This window comes from Miscanthus floridulus, chromosome 7 (assembly GCF_019320115.1).
Source record: "Miscanthus floridulus cultivar M001 chromosome 7, ASM1932011v1, whole genome shotgun sequence".
Lineage (NCBI taxonomy): Eukaryota > Viridiplantae > Streptophyta > Magnoliopsida > Poales > Poaceae > Miscanthus > Miscanthus floridulus.
In genome coordinates this window covers 116757375-116773983 of record NC_089586.1, presented here as the reverse complement: position 1 = coordinate 116773983, position 16609 = coordinate 116757375, and positions in this window count along the sequence as shown.

Here is a 16609-nt window from a genome sequence, read left to right as displayed (position 1 = left end):
AGGAGCAATTGCAGGCAGGTTTCCGTTAGGCATAATATACTCCGGGACAAGGGCTTGTTTATTTACCCGTAGCTTATACAATCCAGTTTATGTATGTATAGCTAGGTCCTAAAGAAAATAAAAGGTTGAAATAAGCTGTTTTATAATTAGAGCAGCTTGTAATAAGATTATACAAAATATGGCTTATCTAAGTTTAATTACTATGTTTTTTTTATATAACTGATTACAAAGTTGAAATAAGCCGGATTATATTAAGGCTCTGTTCGGCTGCTCGTAAAGCCGTTTGTGCTGATTTGTACGGCTGATTTATTGGGAGAGAAAAATATTGTACCATGACTTATAGGCCGGCTTACCATGGCAGCCGAACACTGCCTAAAAGGGTAAACAGAATAGGCCCTAACTCTATTCCGTTAGGCTTAGGCCCAATCACAGATAAGACTGTTGCTTTAATTTGGACAATATTGATTGAAATTTTTAGCGTAACTTTTGTTCTGGCCACCCCTCATCATATTCAACAATTCTCCCTTCTGTCTCAATATAATTGAAGTTTTTTACATTTTAAACTTTGATTATAAATTATACTTTATGTGTCAAGCTTGGTTACTTTAAAATGCTATGGGAAGCTTTATAGTGAAATATATCCTAAGAGTATACTTTTGTCATGCGTTCCAAATATATCATAACCAAAAATAGTGATAAAAACGTATAGATGGCCAAATGTCGCTTATTTGTGATTGGAGGCATAAAACTGCATACGCTGATTGTACTCTTATGAAAAGACTTATTATTAGTGAATATTACTCCGATCCCTTTCCAAATTACAAGACGTTTTGACATTTCTATTACTATATATCTAGACATAGCTTATATCTAGATGCATAGCAAAAGCTATAAATCCAGAAAAAACTAAAAGTCTTATAATTTGGAATTGAGGGAGTAGTATAACTAGTGAGGTTATCATAGTCTTGGTGTGGATCCACTATTGTTGCTAGTGGTAGAGCCAAGAGGGCTGGTACCTGTTATGGCCCCCTCTCTCGCTATAGGTCCTGGCTTCACTCCTGACCATGTATTGGTAATTTATCAAGAATATTCGTGGGTTGTACATTCTCTTGCGCATCACTTGTGCATATTTTTTACTTTTTTAGTCAACGTTTTTTACTTGCTAATGTAGCATTGTCAGGTCTCTTTAGTTTTCACTGCAGTTTCCATTACACGTTACACGTTGAGGAGAAGTTCAGAAATTTTGATTGCACGTTCTTCAGACTATATATGCGGTTTTCCATGCATTTCCCAAAGTCTTCTCTTAAAAAAAGCTGATCTGATAAACGTTTTATATGTTCTATCGACCCAACACTGTACATGGAGCCGACCTAAACGTTTCCATTGAGGGTAAATGTTCTTGTAGTGCATCCAAAAGAGATAGAAATAAAGGGTAGTCAGAGTTTCCTGCCCAAGTCTAACTCTGCTTAAGTCAGTCACGGGTGCCACTTTATTTCAGTCGTTCACAATCACTGAGAGATGAACACCAGTAAACATGAGCCACGAGGCCCTCTGCCCGGCGGTCTGCGTTACTCCATTCCTTTCTTTCTCTCGTTGATTGAGAATGAGAAGAATATTTGCTTTCCCTTTTGGGGAGCGATGACCGGATGAGGAAATACTACTAGGAAGCAGCAGGGAATGTTCCTTCCGCCTTACAGGCCGACCGGATCGAGTGGATGGGCGGTGGGCCAGCCTCGAGGCATGACACCGCGGCAAACGGTGGGCCGACAGCCCAACACTAGTGCGTCCACCGTCCAGTAGGATGTTCATACAATGCCCCGCGCTGTGGTCACACGCGGAGAAAATTTGAGCGGGGACATTTCGCCCCACGAGATAACTTACACAAGCATGTACGTAATGATCCTTCTTAAGTGAAAATAGAATTATTTTTCCCAAGTGGTTTTACCTAAAGTCATTTTTTGGTGGAATAATTTTCGAAAAATCGTTCTACCAATAGATGACTTCGTATTATTGGCAAACATGGCCATGAGAACAACACGGACACGGTGGTGTCAGCTTGGAAGAATGCGGCAGCATGACGACCCTTCGCCTTGTTTTAGATTGCAAGTTTTTTCACTCTCTCTCCATCACATCAAATCTTTGGACACATGCATAGAGTATTAAATGTAGATAAAAAAATAACTAATTACACAGTTTGATTGTAAATTACGAAACGAATCTTTTGAGCCTAGTTAGGCCATGATTGGACAATAATTGTCAAATACAAACAAAAGTGCTACAGTGCCAAATACTGATTCCTAACCTCAATCTAAACAAGGGCCTAGAGGAGGCGTAGACTGCTTCATCTGCTGCTGGTGGGACAAAAAAAAAAGCTACGGTACTATTATTCCCTCCGTCCACGAATAATTGCACGTCTCATTTTTCTAAGAGTCAAACTCTTTTAACTTTAAATAGGTATATAGAAAATACTATCAATGTTTATATTTCCAAATAAATCTATTATGAAAGTATATTCTAATATCAATCTAATAATATTTGTTACACATCATAAATATGATTACTTTTTTTATGTACACTTAGTCAAAGTTAGAATGGTTTGACTACCTAAAAAAACGAGACGTGCAATTATTTGTGGGCGGAGGGAGTATATATATATATATATATATATATATTTGAGCTTTAGTTGCTCTAGATATATTTTTGTATTTTTCAAAATATATGCTCCATAGTGTTTATTTCTGTAATTTTCATACTTGACTTGAGTTTTTACACTGTCGGTGACTCACAAAAATAATGCCAACCCTCTTATGCTGAGTACTCCATCCCTCCAAAAGTGAGATCGATAGCACGTGGGGGAGTGAAAATGACAAAGAAAAAAGGTCTTTCATCCTAGCCTTTGATGCTTCCTTGGAGGGCTTAGATGCTTCTACTGCTTAACTTGCAGTAGTAGTAGCTACTGCATGCGATCCTGGTCCCACTGGCCACCGCCCAGTAGAAAAAAAAGGCGTCTTTCACCTTCCTAAAGTAGCTTAGGAGTTGTTGAGTGTTTTTGTATTACATCACCGGTCACTTTAGTTAATTAATGTGAATGTTCTTCTCGTAGGCTGTACATTACAGAACTTTCCAAATGAAGATGGAAGAAATCGATTGATTTGAAGCCTATGTGAGAAAGAGCTGCGTAAACTAGTGAGATATGTTTAGTTTGGACAATTTGTCCTCTAATTTATAAATTGATAAAATATACTTTTATACATATGTTGATTTAAAAATAACTTAAAAATAGGAATATCCAAATCTTAGCTCCGCCAATACATGTCTAAACTACTCCCTTAGTCTCATAAAAAATGTCATTCTTGTTTCCAAAAAGTCAAATATGTATAACTTTGACCAAATATAAATAAGAACATATTAATATTTATGACATATAACTAGTATAGTTAGATAGAGCATTATCAAATATATTTTCATAATAAATTTATTTAAAGATACAAATATCAATAATATTTCTAGAAATTTAGTCAAATTGAAAAAATAGTTTGAACAACACGAGTCCTGTAGCGACTCGTTTTATGGAATGGACATAGTGTATGAGCTAAAATTAAAGAATTACCTGTTACACTACTCAAACCCAACATATAACAGGCGCCTATCGACCTAAATTTAGTGGAGTAGCTCCCATGCCATGTACGTACGGCCCGTATCCGTCCGTCTCTAGTTCTCTACGGGCATGGATTCTTAGGATCACCGCTTACACACGAATGGCCTGCTTTTGATTCTTCCTCCTCCGAGGACAGCAGCAGCCTCTGCAGGCCTCGCCAATGCGTCGACGACCTTGTCGCCGGTGGCACCGGTATCGCATCGTTGTTGGTGGAGATGCCGCCGGAGGCGGCCTGCTGTGCTCCCGCCGGCAACGCCCGCGCGGATTCTTCCTCCGAGGACAGCAGCAGCTTCTGCAGGCCTCGCCCATGCGTCGACGACCTTGTCGCCGGTGGCACCGGTATCGCATCGTTGTTGGTGGAGATGCCGCCGGAGGCGGCCTGCTGTGCTCCCGCCGGCAACGCCCGCGCCGCGGCACGGGTGGCCAAGGCCGCCGAAGTGACCACGAGAACCAATAGCATGGCCGCCATAACCTTTCTCACCGTGGACGTGGAGGAGGTGGTAGACGACATCATCATTAATTACAGTAGTTGCTCACACAGTCACACTTCACAGTTTCGATCTCTCCTTCTAGCTTCGGCACCTAGGTTTACGATTTTTTTTTGGAATTTGGAAGCAATTTCGGTCGAGCTGCTACCAAATTATACAACTTGGCTAGTAGGATGCTACAAGCGCAGGGGTACGCGATCGCTATAGTATTTATAAGCTACGAGGGATAATGGGATGTCGAGATAGGCTCTTCCTGTATGTATGTCGGTCGGGCTCACACTGAAACTTCCAAGGTTTTACCTTATACGTGTGCGACTCGTATGTTAATTATTTAATTAAGCTTGCAAAGCAAGCTAGGAATGCACACGTATACGAGTTCTTACGAATTTGCGACAACTTCCAAATTAAGCAAGCGCTCGGCCAATTCCTCACCTGTGATGATGTCGCTCTTTCGCCTTTCGGTGTTGGGCTGTTTTGCATTGCCGTGAGAAATGTGTCTATCCCAGCAAGTTACGGTTACGCGGTACGGGAGTTTCCCTACACCGGCATGGAAGACGGAGTGAAAGAGTCAGGAATACTGTTGCATTGTTCCAAGCGGAGATCCAGAAGAACAAACTCCTCATCGATCGATCGAGAAATTGGGAATAATGATAGTGGTTATATATTTGGCATTTTTAATAATTGCCTTGTGGTCACGGAGTACGGAGTGAGTGCGCTGATTTGATGATGTCCTCCGATCCTAACGTTCAAAAGGAGAAACAGTTTAGCTTTCGATCAGGAAAAAAAAGGAGAAATTTCCAAGAAGCGCGCTCAGTGCCAAACACACGCACGATTACTACTCCGTATGAACCGTCTGATCCATGAGAAACTGATCAATTGGAAATGCGGCGCTTGAAGCAAATAAATTATATATGGGACACTTTACAGTTGGCGAGAGAGCTGAAGTAGTGAAAGTTCGAAACAAGTACAGTGCCTTTTTTTCAATTCAACGTTGATGAGTTATATTTCAGGAATCAGGAGTAATATTTAATTTGCTGGTGGGCAGACAGTTTCATGCAAAAGGAGGGTATCTTTTCTTTTCTTTCTTTCTTTCTTTCTGAATTCGAATATCTTTCACGTGCATATACCTTTTCCTTTTGTTTATGAGATCAGCAACCTGATGAAGTCACGATGCATCTGTATATGATATACTTGTGTAGTAGCCCAGTCAAAATTTCCTACTCTAGACCAAAGTCCAACTGACGGTCGGTCTCGAAGCGAAAAAGGTCTCTGATCATCATCACTACTTAATTGTTAGTTTCACATTCACAAATCGCAATCACATAGCTGGACGGAGACTGCTCCAATCCACCAGAGAGGACTCTTAGGGGTGTTTGGATGCATGGACTAAAGTTTAAGAGTTGTCACATCGGGTGTCGTATGGGGTGTTCGGATAGTAATAAAAAATAAATTATAGAAGTTCTCAGTAATCCGCGAGACAAATTTATTAAGCCTAATTAATCCGTCATTAGCCAGATTTATGCGCTCCTGCTCCGAACAGCCAGGACCATCGGATTTTCCGCAGGCGGAATCCTGAACGTTGGATGTCACGATGAGAATATTCTAATTGGCAGTGAGCGCGAGCTAGCATGACACGCCGTGGGCTGAGTCAGGGCCAGCACCGAGTAGCATGCATGCTACTGGAGTGGACTGCCGGTGAAAATGTTCAGACGTGCTAGCTCGTAGATCACTTGCCTATGTGTACAGTGTACACTGCTTGTCTCTTCTTTTTGGAGCATCATCAAATCGGTAAAAGCAGAGTCGGATTGACGTCGTCGTGGTGGAGCGCACGGTGCCAAACTCCTCAATTTTGTTGCTGCAGAGTGTCTAGTAGCCATAATTTAAGTATTAGTAGCAGAAACTTGGTTACTTTGTAGGTACCGTTTTTTCATTATTGATATTGCTGTTCGATAATCTGATCTATCCACAAAAACAGAAGTATACTTCTTTGCTAATAATGACATTGTTCCATCCGGTAAGATCTAGTGGTTCAAAATTAGGAGAAACTTAAGATGTGACATGCATGGTTGTTCCAAAAATTATTGAAATTAAGTTTGAATGGTACCCCATTCTAAATTATAAGTCATTCCAACCTTCTTTGAAAGTAAAAACATCTCAAGTTTGACCAAAATTATAGAGAGAATTACAACAATTTATGACATCAAAGAGGTACAATATGAAAATATAATTAATGAAGAATCTAATGATACTTATTTGTATATCATAAATGTTATTATTTTATTATATAAATTTAATCAAACTTGAGATGATTTGACTCTCCAAAAAGTTAGAATGACGTGTAATTTGGGATGAGGGAGTATAATGGTACTTTGAGTTGTTTGAGCCGACCTGACCCAAACAAGCCCACAACCCACAACTTCAAAGATCAAGGCGATGATTCCCTGAGAATGGAATCGCTTTGGCTTCTTAGATGTGCAGTGGCAGAACCACGGGGACAACAGGGGCCGTGCCCAACTTTTTTAATACCCCCTATAAATATTCCAATTTACAGTAGAACAAGGCATCAATTCATCTATTTTTTTATCATAATATTGTGATTTTTGTTATAAATACTAACTACATATGTAAAAAAATATTGGAAAAGTTGTTGGGACATATAATTATGTATATATTTATCACACTTAGATATGTCATTATATTTGTTCGGTCTCCCTTAATCAAAATTGTTCGTTCTGCCACTGCAAATGCGTGTTTCCTCAAGTTTTCACGGGACAAAGAAAAGGGCCGACAATTAGATTTAATGACCGGAGTAAAAGGTACTGCTAAAATAGCCACAATTACAATTTTTTTTAAATGACCAATTGACTGAAAATAATTTTGTAGGGATGCATTACCGGTTCCTACCAAACAAAGTATCAAAACTCAATTTTCTTATTTTTGAAGTAAAACTATGCATTACATAGTATATAGTAGCTTATATGAATTGTGCAGTTTAGGTGACTGGGAGACAATAAATTTTCATGTGTTTGAAAATTAGGGAATACGCTAATTATTATTAACTATAATGATCAATCTCAATCGTGTTTTTTGTCATGGTACATAGTTCGTTTTTCTAGAGAGTATAGGTGATCACTGGACTATATATTTTATTAGAAGTTGCACAATTTTACAGTACCCATATACTTCCATTCAACCAAACTATTAAAAATCTTTATAAAAAATATACTCACTACACTTTAAAACATACAAGACCACCTTTAACTTTTTGGTTAAACTTTGAGAAACAATCTTTAAACTAATTAAGTAGCATATATAGGGATCTACATCACAAACAAGCTAGCCAATCACTTCATTCTGAAAAGCAAACGTTTCGGGCACTTACAATAAAGAAGCCAAACATTATACAGTACTCGTAATCATCACAAATTGTCATCCTAGTGATTATTATCAAATGGGAAATACCATACAACACAAACGTACTACTTTAATTAAGTCCATCGATTGGTGGCGCCAACCACCATGGATTTCTCCTGTTTGCCTTCAGTCAGCCGTGGTGGCATGGCGGATTCTGTGGGCTAAAACTCCCGCAGGAGTGATCTGCACCTTTCTGCTGCAGGTACAGGTGTTTGATAGACTGTATGACAGGATGGTAACCGGAGGTGGCCTCGCCGGCCCATGTATCGCCTTCAAGCCGCCGCGCTGACGACGATCCCGAAGATGCCAGCAGCATTATCAGCACTACAACCATCAGGGAGAAAACGAACCTGGTCATCATGGCCATCTACGAATTGTGTGCTCCTGCTGCAAGCTCTGATAGTCTGATGATTGGAGAGTGGAGAGGCAAAATTTGCACTACTGCGCTTAAGTTATCTATCGGCCTGTCGTTAGCTATATATCGATCGACAGGTTTTCTGCTCGATATATGTGATGAGATTTGAGATGAATGTCGGGTGATCTGCACAGGCATATATAGGAGCTTTAAAGATTTGTGAAAACTCCAAGCGAGCTGGCTCCATCGTTATTTACGTGTGTGTGACTAAACACAGTGAGTTTTAACTGAGAGCGCGAGCTACTAATTAGTTAAGTTCTCCTGCGGTGTTCCCACCTCCCAAGGGAAAACGATCCTCGCAAGTCGTAGTTTCGGGCCTTTCGGCTGACATACGGTGGGCGTGAAACGTACTACCACCGTACCATGCATTCACGTCATGGCCGGGCCGGGCCTGGTCGGTACACGACGGTCACCGTTGTGCATGCACGTGGTTGCTTGCTAGGACGCTAAGCAAAGTTGGTGACACTATAGCTCCGTGACTACACAAATGTTTTTTTTACGTACGTCTCCCTCTTGTTTTAGAGGCTGTTCACTAAGCAAATTATCTCTAACTAAGGTTAAAAGACATGATAGCTTACGAACCATATCTAGAAATCCACTATTTCTAAATGCGGTTCACTTGGTAAACTGTTCCTAGAAATACTTCATATAAAATAACGTCTCTGGGGCATGCTCATATCGCCCCACAGCCCCCCATGGTCCCTATCGTGTCGCCCGTCCATGTTGGAGCTCTTTGTTGTGTCTACTGCATATGTATGCCTCATGTCCATCTTCGCAGTGATTTCTCCTACCGCAACGGTTGCTTGAGTCATCCTATCAAGCGGATATTATACCGACATTGTTCGGCTTTCCTGGCGGATGCTTTGACATTACCGTTGTGTGTCTCTTCCCCCGACAGATACATGACCGCCCTTGATCTCTTCGCTGATAGATGCTTGGCTGCCGATGTCGTGTCGGTCTCTTCGCTTGCGGATGCTTTGTTACTAAGACCATGTTGGCTATTCCATGGTGTATGCTTTGCTACCAAAGTCGCTCGGTCTCTTCTCTATGCTTTATCATCGTTGCTGCTGGAAGTTTTAAAGGTTTGTGAAAACTCCAAGCAAGCTAGCTCGATCGTTAATTTACGTGTGTGTGTGTGACTAAACATAGTGCGTTTAACTGAGCGCACGAGCTAATTACGACAAGTTTAATTTAAAGCGGCTTCAAGTTCTACTGCGGTGTTCCCACTTCCCAAGGGAAAACGGCCCTCGCAAAACATACGAAAGTAGTTTCTGCTGGCTTACCATGGGCGTGAAACGTACTACAACGGTGCCACCATGCATTCAAATCAGTGCCGGGCCTGGTCGATACATGACGGTCATCGTCGTTGTGCATGCACATAGTTGCTTGCTAGGTCACCGAGCAAAGTTTGTGACACCGTACCTCCCTAAGCAACACAGTACTACACAAATGATTTTTGTGTATGCCTCCTATTTCTATAAAAATTATTCACGTAGCAACAATTTCTAACTAGATTGAAAAACGGTATAGCTTACGACCACCTTTGGAAATCCACTATTTCTAGGAACGGCTGTCATAAGGGAATCGTCACTAAAAAATAATTTATAGAGGTGATACTCTACGACATCACCACTGTAGAAGCATTATTATATAGAGAGCTCATTTGGGGGTGAGGGCGGGGGGGGGGGGGGGGGGGGCCATGATTGTTAAGGACCAGTTTGTCGGGGCTTCGGTTGTGGCTCCTCTCATGAAGTTGAAGCCAATTAAGAAAAATGTTTTGCAAAAACGGCTCTGAGCTGAAGCTGTTTTGAAAATGTTTGATAAAAACGGCTCTAGTGGTGTTTTTGTTATAATTTATACTAAATTTATGAGGAGAAGCCATGTTTTCAAGGCTCCGTCTACCTAGTAGGAAAATGGCTCCGACTTCTCTTGGCTTTTTCACCAGAGGTGTTTTCTTAGATGTGAAGGGGACCGTGACGCCTAAGAGGGGGTTGAATTAGATAACTTAAAAATTCTAACTCTAAACTATGGTCTCTTTTTCTAACCCTAGAAAAACCTATGCAATAGATAAACTATCTAAATGTGCAACTATGGTTTTGCTAGTGTGTTGCTATCTCTACCGCAAAAGAAGTAATACGACCAATGTAAATGCGGAAGCTAAAGAGCAAGGTAGAGATATGCAAACTCCCATCGACGACTCCGGTATTTTTACCGAGGTATCGAGAAGCGCGCAAGCTTCCCCCTAGTCCTTGTTGGAGCCCCTCGCAAGGGCCAAGCACCCGATCTGGTAACTCCGTGGATAGCCTCGGGCCTTCCCCACGCACAAGTGGGTCTCCGACATGCCTTCTATCAAGCCTCTCCCGGATGCTCCCCGCCAACTTCAGTATCAAGCTTTTGGTCAAAACGCCACGGGCCTTGTTCCCTCCGGTACAAGGTGGTGGCCACACCACAAACGCAGTTGGTGTGATCTCGCAAGACTACAAGCCCCTCCGATGTACAACAATAGTGCGCGCAAGCACCGAGTGGTAAGAGGTATGTAAATCTCACTAAACACTAGGCCTAAACCTAGAGCAAGCGCATAAGCGGTGGTCTAATCAACCTAAGCACTTCGCAAAGTACCTACGCTAATCACCTAATGAATCACTAAGCACTATACAAGTGAAGATCACTAAAATGGTGTATCAACACCCTTGATATGTTTCCTCAGCTCCACACACTTCAAATGGCCGGTTGGCGGGTCTATTTATAAGCCCCACTGAGAAAGTAGCCGTTGGAGATGAAATCCCGCTTTTCTGCTACTGACCGAACGCTGAGGTCGTTTTGATCGGACACGTCCGGTCGTCCCGACCATTGGAGCCGCGATCCACTTATCGGACGCTGTCAGCGTCCGGTCACATGCCACCGGACGCGTCCGGTCGCATTTTCGCCGCTTTGGAACCTCTCTGTACTCGATCGGACTCTGATGTCCTGCGTCTGGTCCAGCGTCCGATCACTACTTCTGCCAAGCCTCTTGATCGGGCGTCCGGTCACTAGGCTACCAGCGTCCGGTCCAGCGTCTGGTCACTTCTGTGAGCTTGTTTCTTCGCAATCTTGCATACGGCTTGGTTCCTATCTTCATGCTTGGACTTTGCTTGATATCTTGGGTCTTCTTTTGTGCTTCTAAGGTCTTACTTATGGTGTTGATCATCGGATCATCATGTCGCCTTTGTCCAAGTCACGTCTTGCATCCAATTGAACTATAAAACAATCACTTACAAATTCATTAGTCCAATTTGGTTGTATTGATCATCAAACACCAAAATCCAAAGTAAATGGGCCAAGAGTCCATTTTTTTTACAATCTCTCCCTTTTTGGTGATTGATGACCACACGACTAAAACAAGCAAATAATAAAAATTTGGGATTTAAAAAACTATCTACTTGCTAGGATGCAATGCAAGGGGCAAGGTTATATGATGCTAAAAGATACTACTTGTAAGACTAGATAAGAGGTATGCAAACCTCACTAAACACTAGACCTAAACCTAGAGCAAGCCATAAGCGGTGGTCTAATCAACCTAAGCACTTCGTAAAGTACCTACGCTAATCACATAATGAATCACTAAGCACTATGTAAGTGGAGATCACTAAAATGGTGTATCAATACCCTTGATATTTTTTCTCAGCTCCACACACTTCAAATGGCCGGTTGGGGGGTCTATTTATAAGCCCCACTAAGAAAGTAGTCGTTGGGGATAAAATCCCGCTTTTCTGCTACTGACCAGACGCTGAGGTCATCCTGATTGGACGCGTCTAGTCATCCCGACCGTTGGAGCCGTGATTCACTCATCGGACGCTGCCAGCGTCCGGTCATATGCCACCGGACGCGTCCGGTCGCATTTTCGCCGCTCTGGAACCACTCTGTACTCGACCGGGCTCTGTTGTCCTACGTCCGGTCTAGCGTCCGGTCACTGCTTCTGCCGAGCCTCTTGATCGGGCGTCTGGTCACTGGGCTACCAGCGTTCGGTCACTTCTGTGAGCTCATTTTTCGCGATCTTGCGTACGGCTTGGTTCCTATCTTCATGCTTGGACTTTGCTTGATATCTTGGGTCTTCTTTTGTGCTTCTAAGGTCTTGCTTATGGTGTTGATCATCAGATCATCATGCCGCCTTCGTCCAAGTCACGTCTTGCATCCTATTGAACTATAAAACAATCACTTGCAAATTCATTAGTCCAATTTGGTTCTGTTGACCATCAAACACCAAAATCCAAAGTAAATGGGTCAAGGGTCCATTTTCCTTACAATCTCCCCCTTTTTGGTGATTGATGACAACACGACTAAAACAAGCAAATAATAAAAATTTGGAATTTAAAAAACTATCTACTTGCTAGGATGCAATGCAAGGGGCAATGTTATATAATGCTAAAAGATACTACTTGTAAGACTAAAAGATACTACATAAAAACTTATCTTGCCCTTGCAAATGTCCCCATGTGGCATTATGGATTTAAGCCTTGCTTCCTACAAATTCTTCTCATTACATAGACGAATCCATAATCCACTATTCTCCCTTTCTCGGACTATTACCACTTGTAAATTATTAATGCCTGCTTTTGGTCCTTTAAATTCTCCCCCTTTGGAATCAAACACCGAAAAGAAAGACATTAGTAGCACAAGGGAGGGTCAAACTTTGTGATCCTCTGAGTGTAGAGTGGAATAGGTCACAAAATTTGACTCTCACATTATATAGATTAATCTCCCCCTAAATATATGCATACATATGGTAGAAGACAAAGTATATGCATAATTAGCAAATTATTGTTCAAGAGAATTTAATCTATATAATGTATGGAGAAAGCATATAAATATCAACATAAAATCAACAAGATAATATCGGTTTAGAAATACCACATGTGGAAACAAATTTGATTTCTACCACTTGCAATAGGTGGTGAATATTTGAAGTATGATGCTTAACTCCGGGGACTCCATTTTCCTTGCAATGAGACTACTACACACATGATAAGCTTGAAAAGGTGTTAGTTTCAAAGCATCCAACTTGTAGAGTAACCTCCCTCTAAATTTATGCACACAAGTGTGGAATACTTGTAGGAAACATGCACATTGATTTTAGAATAAAAAATACCACTTGAAAGATGACATCACATGAATGTGAGAGTCATTTTTGAAGGCAATATTCAGGAGAAATTATCTACAATTTGGACATTGACACATATTAGATGAACAATTATAATACAAGCTACATGTTGTGCTCCTAAATAATTTAAAACCATGTAGGTTTTCTCCAAGGGTTAAGAATGAAACCGAGCAAGCCTAGCATAAGATATACCTAGTGTATGCATGACAAAAGATATAAGCATGCAAATGCAAACATATGCATAAAAAGTAACTAGATGCTTAAAGATATCAATTTGTAAGAAATACTATTTGTAGGAAATACAAATTGATACTACTTGAAGGAAATTGAATCTAGTTACCTAATATGAAAAGGGGAATTTGGGTCTATAATATTCACTAACCCACTTGGCAATTATTTTGTCCATCATGATGCACCCCATGAAATGCACCCATACTTTACCAAGTCTCCAAATTCCTCGAGGTCCATTGGACTTCTCACTTTCCTTTCGGGATCCAAACCTTCTTGGTGCTCTTCATGCTGGAAATGATTTCCTTTGGCACCCAAAAGCGTTTGACCCCATTGTTGGCTTGCTTGTTCACCTTGATGGCCACCACCTTGTCATTTTTCTTCTTCTTCAAAAGATAAGGTGCGGAGACCTTCTTATCCACCTTGTTGGCGTAGGTGTTGGAGAGCTTGCTTGTTTGCTTATTCTCTTTATTCTTTGCTTCTCCCCCATTCTTCACCTTGCACTCATAAGACTTGTGACCTTCCTTGTGGCACACGTAGCAAACCACAGTTTGTCCTTCATCAAGCTTCTTCACTCTCTTGATGGTGTTATCTTGATGAAGTTGGGCTTGCTTCACCTTACCTTTTACTTGAGTCAAGTCCTTGGTAAGGCGAGCTACTTCTTGCTTGAGTTGCTCATTCTCTTTTGCAACCTCTTGTGTGCATGTATCTACAACAGCTTTCTCAACATAAACTTGGTTGCACAAAGATGAGTCTAAACATAAATCAATAGAGGAGATAGAGGCATCCTTTTTAGACATGTTAAAGATATAATTTTTCTTTTTACATGCCTTGGTGGGGGTTGTACTAACGGCTTTAAGATTAGCAACTTTATTAGTTAGCTCATCACAATGTTTGCACATGATTTCCATTTTAGCAAGCAAACTTTTATAAGCATCTTGTGAGCTAGCTAACTTTTCTTTTAATTTTTTATTTTTCTTTACAAGTTGCTCATCATTGATTGTGCATGCATTTATTGTTGCACTAGCCTTAAGTTGCTCAATTTTAGTAGATAGTTCAACATTGAGATTAGTAAAATTCTCATATTATTCAAGCAAAGTTTTGTATGCTTCTTGTGAACTATCTAGCTTTTCTTTTAATTTTTTGAGCTTCTTTTGTTGACTAGTACAAACTTTAGCATAATTAAGATTTTGTTGCACAATTTCATCATAAGAAGGTATTTCATCATCACTCTCACTAGAGGATGAGCTTTCGTTACCTCGTGCCATAAGGCACATACAAGAAGAGCTTGATGATGAGTGCTTGCGTCCTTGCCTCTTGTGATGGTGTTCTTCTTCACTTGAAGAATCATCCCATGACCTTATTGATGTAAGGGCTTGGTTCTTGCATGCCTTCTTCTTCATCTTGGGTGTGGTTTGGATAAACTTCCACAAAGTGTCCCAACTCGCCGTATCCATAACATTCTCTCTTTCTTTGCTCATTTATTTGATTAGTGAAGATGATATCTTGGATTTGGATAAGTACACCCTTGACATTGAGCCTTTGGATCATCTTCTCCACCTTGTTGATAAGTTTGATCGATTCTTCATCAAGGTCGGAGGTGGAGGAGGAAGATTGATCATCATCACTTGAATCATCATCATCATCATCATTATCCTTATATTCTTCTTCATCTTCACTCGAGGAGCTTGAGCTTGAGCTTGTCTCAACTTGCTTGCCCTTCATCTTCTTTTTCTCGCTACATGCGAGAGCTTTGCCTTTGCTTGATGAAGAGGCTTCTTCTTGACCCATCTTACATGACATTTCAAATGCCACTATCTTGCCAATGACTATGCCCAGGGTCATAGTGCTCAAGTCCTCCATGTTGTGAAGGATGGTGATGACGCTTGCATATTTCTTTTGTGGTAGCACGGAGATGATCTTCCTCACGATGTCCGCATCATCTAGCTTTGTTAATCCTATTGAATGAAGCTCATTGATAATTAGATTTAATCGAGAATACATATCATGAACGAGCTCATCATCATTCATTGTAAATGAATCATAATTTTGTTTAGCTAGACAATATTTTTGCTCACGGACATTAGATGTGCCGTCATGGAGCTCTTGAAGTTTTAACCAAATTTCATGTGTCGTATTTAAAGTGAACACTTGGTTAAACACATCCATGCTAAAAGATTCAAACAAGCAATTCTTAGCTCTAGCATTGAAATGTATTTCCTTTTCTTTACTCTTTGTGGGTTTATCTGGATTCTTAATGGGTTTCATCCCATCACGAGTGACTCTTCAAACTCTCAAATCAACCGCCTTAAGATAGCAAGCCATTCTAGCTTTATAATAGGGAAAGTTAGTGCCGTCAAAAGTGCGGAGGCCTAGAGGTATCCATCCCAACTACTCTAAATAGCGTCGGCTCAACAGCGGTTAAGCCAAAGGTCCAAATTGAGCCAACCGGCTCTTATACCAATTGAAGGGGACCATAACACCTAAGAGGAGGGAGGTGAATTAGGCAACTTAAAAATTCTAACTCTAAACTATGGCCTCTTTTTCTAACCCTAGCAAAACCTATGCAATAGATAAACTATCTAAATGTGTAACTACGGTTTTGCTAGTGTGTTGCTATCTCTACCGCAAAAGAAGTAATACGACCAATGTAAATGCGGAAGCTAAAGAGTAAGGTAGAGATATGCAAACTCTCGTCGACGACTCTGGTATTTTTACCGAGGTATCGAGAAGCGCGCAAGCTTCCCCCTAGTCCTCGTTGGAGCCCCTCACAAGGAATCCCTCGCAAGGGCCAAGATCCCAGTCGGGTAACTCCGTGGATAGCCTCGGACCTTCCCCACGCGCAAGTGGGTCTCCGACGTGTCTTCCGGCAAGCTTCTCCCAGATGCTCCTCGCCATCTTCACTATCAAGCTTCCGACCAAAACGCCGCGGGCCTTGTTCCCTCCGGTACACGGTGGCGCCCACACCACAAACACGGTTGGTGTGATCTTGCAAGACTACAAGCCCCCTCCGATGTACAACAATGGTGCGCGCAAGCACCAAGTGGTAAGAGGTATGCAAACCTCACTAAACACTAGGCCTAAACCTAGAGCAAGCGCATAAGCGGTGGTCTAATCAATCTAAGCACTTCGCAAAGTACCTACGTTATCACCTAATGAATCACTAAGCACTATGCAAGTGGAGATCACTAAAATGGTGTATCAACACCCTTGATATGTTTCCTCAGCTCCACACACTTCAAATGGCCGGTTGGGGGGGGGGTCTATTT